Consider the following 11,442-nt stretch of genomic DNA (forward strand, 5'->3'; position numbering starts at 1 on the left):
CTTGGAATAGATCTTTTCATTTCTCCTGAAGTATGTTGACAGGACCACTTGGCGCGCATTTTCATTGCTGCTAGTGTTAACTGTGATTGGCGCAAGACCTGCTAGGTAGATGCCGCAGGCTGTCATCCCTGCCCCCTAACTTCTATCCTAAAGCAGCTATCGTAGGTGCTCTTTTTAGTAGGTAAAGAAACGTTTCTTCTACTATTTACTTGTCATTTAGAATTGGCCTCTGATGGACTGCTGATGCTGTTTTTGGGTTTGACTTGTTTTGGTTGTGAATGCAGATAGCCTTAATGGTGCAATGCCTTGTTTATACAGGATGTCCGAGCTATCTTTCACCAAGATATAAAAATATGCAAATACCACGTAGCAAGAAAGAACCAAGGTAATGTAGTGTGCATTCACTTGGAGATGTTCAAACTATTTCAGCATTCCAGCTAACGAGGCTACTAGCCTAAATAATTATTCAAGAACTGAAATATTAAAGCTAGATGAAATACGTCATTGAAAGATCAGTAGAGCAAAATGAAAAACTCCCGATACTGGTTTCTGCTGCACAATACGCACTATATAAAAGTATTTTTACGATTGCGAAAGAAGTGCTCGAACATAGGAAAAGTGCCTCGAGAGGAAAGTCGCACGGAAATTCCTTCAGCAACCCTTCTGTCTCGGGTTCCGTTCCGCACAGCGTCGGGTAAAATTAAGGAATATTTTCCGTCATTGTAGTAGGGCATATTCCCAGTGGCGCGTACTTAATTACACAATCTGTCGTGAAAGATGTTCATTGAAAAGCAGCACACACCTACTGACACGTACCCATTCACCCAAGTTGGCATCAATGTTTATTGGAGACCAGTACAGATCGAGTGGCAGATACCCAATACCGTAAGCCTGCGTCAAAGAGTTTCTGCGAGCAGCAGTACCTACCCAGTTCCGCGTTCATGGTGACCTACGTCGACGGGAAACAGGTACGTTGAACAGTGGCCTGTGTGGTAACATCGCGACATACTGAGTCATCCAAGTTGTTCCTGTAGTTCGTTTCGGAGCCTGTTACCTCAGCACAACAGCCCGACGTGCTATCCATTTGACCAGTGACTATCCATTTTCCCGCCAGCCTGGGTTGAAGGGAAAATGATTACCTAAAACCATATTAGACGCAGATATACATAGACAGATACATAGATAGCCCCCCCCCCAAAAAAAATAAAGAAAAGAAGTGCATGAAGTGCTCAAAGAATGCTTACTCATTAAAATGGTAGTGCAAGCTACCCAAACCTTGTTTTTTAACGCGTGGAATTACGATAAAATTACAGAATGCAGTGGCCTTGTTCGATTGCTAGAACGCAGTGACACGTGAGTACCGTGTATACAGCGTTTGAAATTGGCTGCACGAAGTACGGCGCCTTTGTTAAGGCTAGCGAGGCTAGCGTTAAGAGAAGTGATCGCAGCGTAAAGGGCTTAAACACATGGCACTTGCAACCTAGAACGTATGCAAAAAAACGTGAAAACTAAACAAAGCGCCTTCTTCTTTTTTTTGCGAAGGATTGTTTGCTTGCATGTCATTGTCGATTCCTTACATGCACTTGCACCTGCCAGGTGAGGGCATCCAACGCAACGGTAATGTTACTAGCACGCACCACAACGGACCAAAGTAATGCGAGCTTACAGAAAGTTTTTATCACTCATTTATTGCCTAATTTAGGTTTGTTAGTATTGTTCTTCGTTTTTACCCGCTAGCATTTGTATAATTTCATTGTACTCCTTTTTGGTATTTCGTTCAGTCTTTTTGTGTCCTTTACCACTTTATTTGTATTCGCTGGATATTTGTTCTTTCCTTTTTACCCGCTAACATCGTATAATTTCATTGTGCGTCTTTTATTGCTAATTCCTGCCTCGCGCAAACTCTTTCGGGAGCCTGTAACTGTACAACTCAATTAATAAAGTGTACCAGTTTTTGTTCCAGGTTCCTTTCGGCATGGTAACTTCTAATGCGCTGATTGACACCGAGTGACACTGACTAACTGACTGACTGACTGACTGACTGACTGCCTGACTGACTGATTCACTCACTCACTCACTCACTCACTCACTCACTCACTCACTCACTCACTCACTCACTCACTCACTCACTCACTCACTCACTCACTCACTCACTCACTCACTCACTCACTCACTCACTCACTCACTCACTCACTCACTCACTCACTCACTCACTCACTCACTCACTCACTCACTCACTCACTCACTCACTGATTTACCTCAAGGTAAATATTGCACTAAATCCTGCCGCTGATGTGCGAAACACCTTGGCGGTTGTAACGATGTCTTCTGTCCACATTTTGTTATACGAGGTAAATATTAGGTCCATAAGACGTCTCCATTGCTTGATGTTCTTACTGCGAGAAAGGTTCTCTCCATAATACCGTTTCTCTAAAGCTGCATTGAAGTTCCACAAATATTCGTTTCCCAACCAATTCCCAGGCTGGCGCTCAAATAATAGCGCGAGCGTCATGAACAGTGTGAGAGAGAGAGCGAGAGAGAAACCACGCAAACGCAGTGTAAGTAAACCACCGCCGAGGAGCTGCTCAGACCACCGAGACAAATGTTTTCAGCAACGGGGCACTTGTAGCAAGGCGCAGAAGCGCTGCCTGGTAGAGCCGGTCTAGCGCACCGCAAGTAAGGAAAGTGCCAAGCAGTAAGAGGTGAGTGAAGAGCCGGAGCTACTGGTTCTACATCCGACAAGTAAGTGTGACAATTTCCACTCGTATATATTTATACACCTCCTAATATTGAGAGAGCAAAATAAAAGGCACGTGCCCTATGCAACAGACCTATTCAACCTTTTTTTGCGTTGCAGAGTCTCGCAGTACTCGCGAAATACTTGAATTAAACGCACAAACACGGCCAGAGGCATAGTGTGGGTTGTAAATAGCTGCACGTTTTAGGCATGTTGAATAAACGTTCGCGCTATGATAAGTGTGGAAATGGCTTTCTTATTGCTACAGTGTCGAGAATTGTGTTATTTGTTTATTTATTTATTTATTTATTTATTTATTTATATTTTTATTTATTTATTAATTTATTTATCTAGTGCATACTGCAGACCAAATTGTGGTCCTTGCAGGACGGACAGACATTGAGTACAAGACATATACAAGATACGTTCGTATACATTCATAAAATATATAGACTTTACAATGATATATTGCTCGTAGAAACATTTAGTGAAAAAGATCAAAACACAATACCTAATTCAAATAATGGTGCAAACACAACGATGTAAAAAAAATGGCAACGGAATTGCACATCAAAGACAAGGGAGTTTGAGAGCCGAGGACCTGCCCCGCTCATTCAGCAGGAAGAACACATACTATAGAGAAAAAAAGACCATAAGAACTTACATAATACACAGTCACATGTTGTAAGGGGCGGCCAGCGAATTCCATTCAGAAATAGTCCGGGGAAAGAAGGAGAACTTATAGCTGTCTGTCCTAGCATAGATAGGTGTCAGTGTATCCGGACGATGGTGTCGTGTATACCTAGTGGAGAGATGACTTACATATAGGGAAGGGTCCAGAGCCAATTTGGGATTAATTAAATTATGTAAAAAGTCTAGCCTGTGTTTCTGTCTTCTTTGTTCAAGCGAAGGAATGTCGTTAGCCAACATAAATCCTGACGGGGAAAATCCGAACTTTTGAGCTTAGAATAAATAAAACGAACAGACTTTCTCTGCATTCTCTCAAGTTTGTTAACATTGACTTTAGTATATGGATCCCATGCAACGCAAGCATAGTCAAGTTTTGGCTGGATATAAGCTAGGTAAGTGAGTAGCTTAACGTTTGAGAGAGCTTTCTTAGTTTGTGTCGCAGATACGTTAGCTTCCGAAACGCGGAAGAACATTTGTTGTCAATGTGAAGGTTGCAAAAATATTTATTAGCGAACGTTACGCCAAGGTACTTGTAACTCTCCACTTGCTTTAGTGAAACAGATCCCATTTGATACGTGTATTCCAGGGGATTATTTTTATTCGTTCTGCCAAGAGAGACAGTTTTATCTATGTGTGCAGCCATACCCCATTCTTCGCACCTAAAAAATGTATTATTCAAGCTAGAGTCAAGTTCCTTCTGATCACCCACGGACTTAATAGTACGGAATACAACACAGTCATCTGCAAACAGCCTTATTTGTGTTCCTGGTTTGACGACGGTAAGAATGTCATTAATATAAATAGAAAGAGCAATGGACCCAGGACACTGCCCTGGGGAACACGTGAAGTGACTGGTAGATATCCCGAGTTTTGATCGTCAACTGAAACATACTGTTGGTGATTATGCAGATAGTCTGTAATCCAGGCAAATATGATGTCTGGAAGGTTAATGTTCCTTAATTTTAAAATTAGCTTTCTGTGAATTACCCTATTGAATGCTTCACTGAAGTCCAAAAACACTGCATCAATTTGACCGTTGGCATCCAAAGCTTTGGCAATTGAGTCAATTATTGTTACTAATTGTGTGTTAGTAGAACAACCTTTTCTGAAGCCATGTTGAGCGCTTGTTAGCATGGAGTGTTCATTTAAAAATTCATTAATGTGAGTTGCGATTGTGTGCTCGAAAAGTTTCCAGCACTATGACGTTAATGATATGGGGCGGTAATTGTCGAGCAATAATCGATCGCCTTTCTTAAAGTCCGGAACAACTCGAGCCATCTTCCATACTTCAGGCAGTTTCGCGCTTAACAAAGATGCTCTGAATAATACAACTAAGAATTTGGCAACAGTTTCAGCGTATCGCCTAAGAAACACATTCGGAAGGATGTCAGGACCAGGGGTTGTTTTGGTTTTTAAATTGAGTAACATAGACACTATGCCATGGTAAGATATAAAGTTCGCCTCATGCTCTTCAAACACTACAGAACTCAAAGGTGGGCCTCACAGTGCACGGGAGAATACGCTATGAAAATAAGTGTTAAAATGTTGTGCGATGGCATTCAAGTCGTTAAGAATGGTTCCATTAACTGCAATTTCCGTAATAGTCTTCTTGGTTTTGCCAAGGTATCCCCAAAACTTATCCGGTGTGTTTTTTATAAAGTTGGGCAATGTCGTGGAAAAATAAAAATTTTTGGAATCGCGCACGGCGCATGACAGCTGTTTTTGGAGTTCCGTGATATCGACTGTGCGTCGATGCTTCTTGTTTATTCGTTTGATTTTGCACTTTAGTTGTAATATTCCACGCGTCATCCAGGGCGTATTTTTATTGACTTTCTTAGTTTTAGTGGGTATGAATGTATCTATGCAATGCCTCCACATTGTAGTAAACGCGGCCCAAAGTGCAGACACATCACTACCACTACCTGCAAAGCACGTAAGACAAGTTTCCATGTAGTCGACTATGCTGGCGTTATCCGCTCTGGTGTAATCTTTCAAAGATTTGGTATTGGAAGTTTTAGGAACAGTAGTTTTGACAATGGGCAAGGAAAGTGCAATAAGGTAATGGTCAGATAAGCCATCTTCGATTGATACGGTATGCTTGGAAAAGGTTCGGTTTAAAAAAATAGCATCTAATATAGAACATGATGATCCTTGCACACGCGTGGGTTCATTAACCACTTGAATAAGATCATGTGTTAGCATAATGTCAAAATTAATGTTAGCATTTGCATCAGCCTTATTGTTTGCTTGGAGGAGCTCCCAATACCAGGCAAATTAAGATCGCCGATCAGAAAAATTTTCTTATTTTGGTAGAGAGACATGTGCTCTTTAAGTTTATTCAAATACTCAAGTGTAGCACGAGGTGGTCTATAAAATGCGAACAGCACAAAGCATCGACCCCAGTATGATTACCTGAGGCATAGGTGCTCCAGTTCGGGAGTATCACCGATAAGCGTGGCTCAGATTTGACCTAGAACCACTATACCTCCGTCTCTCCGCAGTCTATCCTTCCGAAATACTTTGTAATGGGGTGGAAAAAAAAGTTCATTTGTTATATCGCTGTGCAACCAGCTTTCCGTTATGACTGCGATGTGCGGATAGTGTTGTAGCAAGTATATTTCTAAGGAATCTATCTTGTTCACCACGCTACGACCAATTAAAGTCACGATACGCAGACGTTTATTCTTGGATAAAACTGAATTTATGTGGATGGCAGGTTCGAAGATTTCTAAACACGAAAGTTCTGAAACATTGCGTGGATCATCGGCGACTCTCGTGCCTATTTCTGCGCTTGCGCGTGACGACGGGTTGTAGGGCAGTATGGTTTTTCTGCGTCGTTTTTTACAACAGGAATTTTTCATTTGTTTCCTCGCTCGAAATATAAGCTGTCCCATTGATGTATAATTTGTTAAAAGCTAAGGCAACTTTATCACCCTTCTCGCGGTTTTCTTTCGCACTTGCCCACAGCTTCCTTCTAACTTCTCGAACTTTTCGCGAATAGTCTTCACTAATTGATATAGTAGTGTTCTTCAGCTTGTGGCATTGTTTAAAAGTTAACGCTTTGTCTCTTGTATCGAACAATCTCAAGATGACAGGTCGTTTCTTATTTATGGACGGACGGCCTAATGTATGTATTCGTTCAATAGCTATCGGGTTCAGTTTGGGAAGTTCTTGGAAGATACCTTTATTTACGGCTGTTTCCAATGATTCGCCGTTTTCACTCTCTGGTTCTGCTAGACCAAAAATAACCAAATTAGGTCTTCTACTGTGGTTCTCCAATTCGCCTATTTTCTTTTCAAGGGTCACAACAGCTTGGTTAATATGTGAAAGCTGATTTTGGCATAAAGGGACATTGTCTTCAAGTTTCAATAAAGCGTCCACCTTTTTTTAAATTTCTACCAGGCGTCATTTATTACATGAGGAGAACTGTCGCTGGAATGGGGCGGGCGGAGGTTAGAAATTTCGTTCTCAGCAGATGTATCGACTTCTCACGTAGAAAACACAGCAGCTGTGTCCTAGTGATCCCTCACGCTACGTCACGCCGATAGCAACACCAGTCTTTGCAGTGGTGGAATAAGCAGCAGCAATTTAGTTGACGAGCTCCAGGATCATCGTGCCTGATCAAACGAAGTTTAGACAATACAGCATAGTGTTTGCTTCTAGCAATCTCAGTAGATACATTTGCTGCCAGCAACTTTCTTTAGTGCTCTCCATAAAAGCGGACACAAACAGACCATTTCTTGTTTAAAGTGTAATCTAACATCGTTATAAAATATGATGCAATGTAGAATGGGACAAAATGTAATTAGTCCGTCTCGTGGTATTATCAAACACATTCGAATGGAATGCGGTCACTGGCACATTGCCCCATCAATATGACGTTAACGGTGCATTAGTAAAGCTGACCGATACATGTGGAACAATCCGACAATGAAACCTACAAAAGAGTGATTTGCACTGGTTGTACTTGTTATAGGTATATGTAGCAACAGCATATAAGGCAGGCAAACAAACTGAACATTTGTGCGGTCGTATTGTCACGCAGCGGTCACTATGAAGAACACAGTGGCCAAACTGCGAATGATTAAACCAGCCTTTTTGATTGGGCAAACATGTGCCCACGATATCAACTGACACTCAAGCGCAGCAATTACTGCGAGCAATGCCATCGATTCTCGAAAGAGAGAGAGCGAAAACGTTTATTTCCACCATCGAGGTCGTTGCTGTTAGAGTCGAGTAGGTGGTGTTGTCATTCCAGGACTCCACTGGTCATGTCTGCTTGATGAACTTGCAGGACGAGCGCTTCTTGGCAGCCCTCGTCGAAGATGTGATCAGCGTGTCGAGGGTGTCGGCTTTTATTCATCAGTCAACAAAGGTTCCAGTGTTATCGCAGGTACGCTCGTGGTTTCAAGAAATTACCACAGAGTCTGAAATCATCTTATGCAAGGTTCGGCGGAGACATACACAAGAAATATAATGATAAATAACATTGGCGTACGTTCTAAATTACGCATGCAAGTCTTGTCCTGAGGAATAGCTTTAAGTTCTAGGGACGCCTAAGTCTACATTTGCTGCCAATAATATTCTTTTTTATGATTCCTACAGCTTCATCAAATGATTACTACAGGCAACTCTGGCACTACGATCGTTCAGGCACCATGTGAATGATAAGAAGCGCATGGATTTGTCTGATCTTTGTACTTGTAGGTTAAGACGTTCTTGTGGCTTTGTTTATTACGCTGATATGTCTTCATTGTCCTAAATTTCAAGGCAATCTATACTTTGCGAACACGCACAATCGCTATTGATTGCAGCAGATCAATCACTCGAGGTAGTCAAATTGAAACTCCGCAACAATATCAGCACTCTGTCTTGCCCCTAATCAATCCATAAGGACGCTTTATGCCATTTGTCGACGCATGGGTCCATCGTAGCTTTATGGTTTCATAATCAGACCTTTGTACTAGCAGTTCTGTGTTCGAATCTGGCCAGCGGACAATTTTAATAAGGTTAATTTTATTTATTATATAGAACTTTGTGGAAAATGAAGTAATTACAAAGTAGTGGAGCAATTTCAAGCCAGAAGGACGAAGTTTAGGCAAATCTAAGTACTTCCATTTATTCCCGCGCTAGCTGAACCGCTACGATTGCAGCTTCATTGAATACAATAAATAATTATTGTAGGAAACTCTATGCTAGCTCTCATGAACACTAACGCCACAGTTCCTTCTGGTAATTAGTGCATAAAACTGTATGGTGCAAATCATAAATGCAGCCAGCTAAAGACAGAAACACACAGTTTCTTCTTTACACTGACCTCTAATATGACCATTTAGTAATGTAATAAAACACGAAATATAATTATTTTGCCTTCTTGTGTGGGTGTAAAACATTCGAATGAAATGCAGTCACTCACACATTGCTTCTTCAAGACGAAGTTAATAATGGCTAAGTAAGGCTGACACCTACATGTGACACAATCTAACAGTGAAAGCTGCAAAACTGTGGGTTCTGCTGGTGCTACATGCGAAAAGTAAATGTAGCAACTGCATATAATAAAGGTCAACAGAAATGAATTAGTGCGCTGCCATATGCACTGTTCCCTATTTATGAACACTACTATTCGCGACCATGAAAGAAAGCAGCTATCACCTGCTTTTATACTAACACAGCTGTTCCAGTGTTGTTAAAGGTGGTCGTCTGGATAAATCCTAGAGCATAGGACGCTTAATCAAAGATTCCAAGTATCGCCATGAGCTTTCACTGCGACGGTGTTTTCGGCGAGCTAAGCATCCTTCTTCTTAGCATGCATTTCCTTCGTTTTTCAGGAGTTCACATGGGGAGGAGGTCAGGTAGGGGGCTTAATCAGCAGATGTCTGTTCTTGCGCTTTTCTTTGCTTCTGGCGGCTCGTAAAATAGCGGTATTATACCCTGCTACACGACCGAAGAATGGTGATGTTAGCGTAAATTTCATTGACGCTAGCACTCCTGTCGATGACGTGACATGTGATCTCGCCTGGGCATGCACACACGCGTGTCACTGTGGCTTGTACTAACGACCAGATACCACCACTTGTGAGCGATATATAAATTGGGCTCTGTTTCAATACATCGCAAAAAGCACGCTATTAGACAAAATCGAAAGAGTGAAATCTTTCTGTGGCCTTTTCCAAGATGAAGTCCCAAACATCTGCCTTGGTCTTTCTGCGGTTCCTGTACATGGCGTCTATACCGGCTCAGGCTCATTGTCCCGAAATTGCGGGTGTCTTCAGTGACTGCTTCTTCAGCAAATGTACGCAAGAAGACTGTGCCGCCAAATGCCTTGTGTGCTGCCCCAAACCTTGTGGATGTTCCTGGTGCGTTAAAGGCGATTGCAGTTTAACCTTTTCATTATTGAAATAAACCAAAGTAAACTTGCATAAATTAGACCAATGTAGGACGTTACATGCCAAAAGTAACAGTGTCATCCACCTTACATTGCAGCGTAATTCCGAAGAGGCCAATAATTTAATGTAATACTGTGCAGGCGGTGAATTATTCATGAGCCAATAAACTACTTTCATTGTAGCGTTCAACTAGTGAAGTGGATGAGAGCAGTTGCTACCGTAATAAATTCTTCATCTTGCCTATTTCCAGCACGTTGGAAGTGAGTTCTGAGCAGCATGCCGGCTAGAATAGCCAATATTCTTTACAATACTAATACTTGCCTTGTTTAGGCAGCATGACGACATATATGGTGGCAAAATTCGGGCCATCACATATTTGCTATGTTTCGCTAGGTTTTCTCGGCAGTACTTGTTCGGTGCAGCTTTCTGGAAATAACAACGCTCTGTGAAGATCTTTATTGATCTATGTCGGAACAACGTAACCGAACGCGAACTTGCCATTGGTGTCTGGAATATCCGCTGACCCATTTTAGGAAGCTGCGTGTTCCCAATATAACGTAAAGTAACGTGTGCGGCATTGTGTGCAGTGTACATCTAACATCGCCTATAAAGAGATACGAAGGGGTCAGCCCTACTGACGATATATCAGAATTGTGGAATTGTAAAGCTATCAGCTTACCTTCAGTCGAAGTTCCATGTCCATAGCTGAGGGAAAAGGGAATCTGTAGTGGCGTGTGCGTGTCAATTGGTACAGCAGCTTCATCTCTCTTCAATGCTTTTTGTTTCTGACCATAATAATAAGAATAAATACAAAACAAATAAGAATACAAAACACCCATAATAAATTACATTGCAATACATTAGGAGATGGATAATTCGCAATGGTATACTTTGCGCATGTTTCTGCTCATAATTGGCAGATAATTTCTCTTAGTGTGTGCGAAAGCGTGGGGACAGATTTAGATTTTTTTTCTATCAACTCGCTATTGCTCTCCTTTAACTGTTATTATCGTCTTCGCTCAATATAAATCGAGGCAAAGGGGAAACGTCCTTCTTGCCCTTCATATTTTTTTTATTGTAGTGTTGTAGAACTTTGTGAGGATAATAAAAATGTCATCTCGAGCACCCCTCATTTCGCACTTTATGGCACATTGCCTAGCTTGGCGTTCGATTGCTAGTTCAAATATTATCAAAAAGAAGACGATAAGCTCTCGCGAAATGTATTTGCTATCTTTTTTTTCGCCGGTGACAAACCATGACGTTGTGAAAACTTTTTATTTTGAGGCAGCTGAAGCAATGCCCTTTGCAGTCTTGGCAATCACTCTTTAACCTACTCAAAACTTTCAGCATTCTTCAAAGCCAACCACTAACTGTGGCATGTTGTTATTCTTTTAGTTGTTCGCCAGCAACTTGACGTAACGACCCTCGAGGTGATGTCTACAACACTGCCTCGTCTGGCGTAGTGGATGGGTTTCCAGTAGCGCTCTCCTTTTGGTGCAGCGTATGATAAAAGAATCCAACACTATGGCTGTCCACTCTTTGTATCTCATTACCAACGTCTTAGAATTATCTTAGTGTTACCAACCCCCTTTCGCTATCCTGGATAACGCATGTCACTATCATCTGCTC

The 11,442-nt window shown here is 41.7% G+C and overlaps 1 long non-coding RNA gene across 1 annotated transcript in view; it reads right to left on the minus strand.

The window, feature by feature from the left end:
• The window catches only part of LOC135900169 (uncharacterized), a 161,685-nt gene extending 151,085 nt beyond the window's left edge, over positions 1 to 10,600 (minus strand). Inside the window, exon 1 of the long non-coding RNA XR_010563813.1 lies at positions 10,493 to 10,600. This is a non-coding gene — a long non-coding RNA (uncharacterized lncRNA). The remainder of the gene's footprint in view (positions 1 to 10,492) is intronic.
• Positions 10,601 to 11,442: the final 842 nt, after the last annotated feature.

Source organism: Dermacentor albipictus, chromosome 4 (assembly GCF_038994185.2).
Source record: "Dermacentor albipictus isolate Rhodes 1998 colony chromosome 4, USDA_Dalb.pri_finalv2, whole genome shotgun sequence".
Classification (NCBI taxonomy): Eukaryota; Metazoa; Arthropoda; class Arachnida; order Ixodida; family Ixodidae; genus Dermacentor; species Dermacentor albipictus.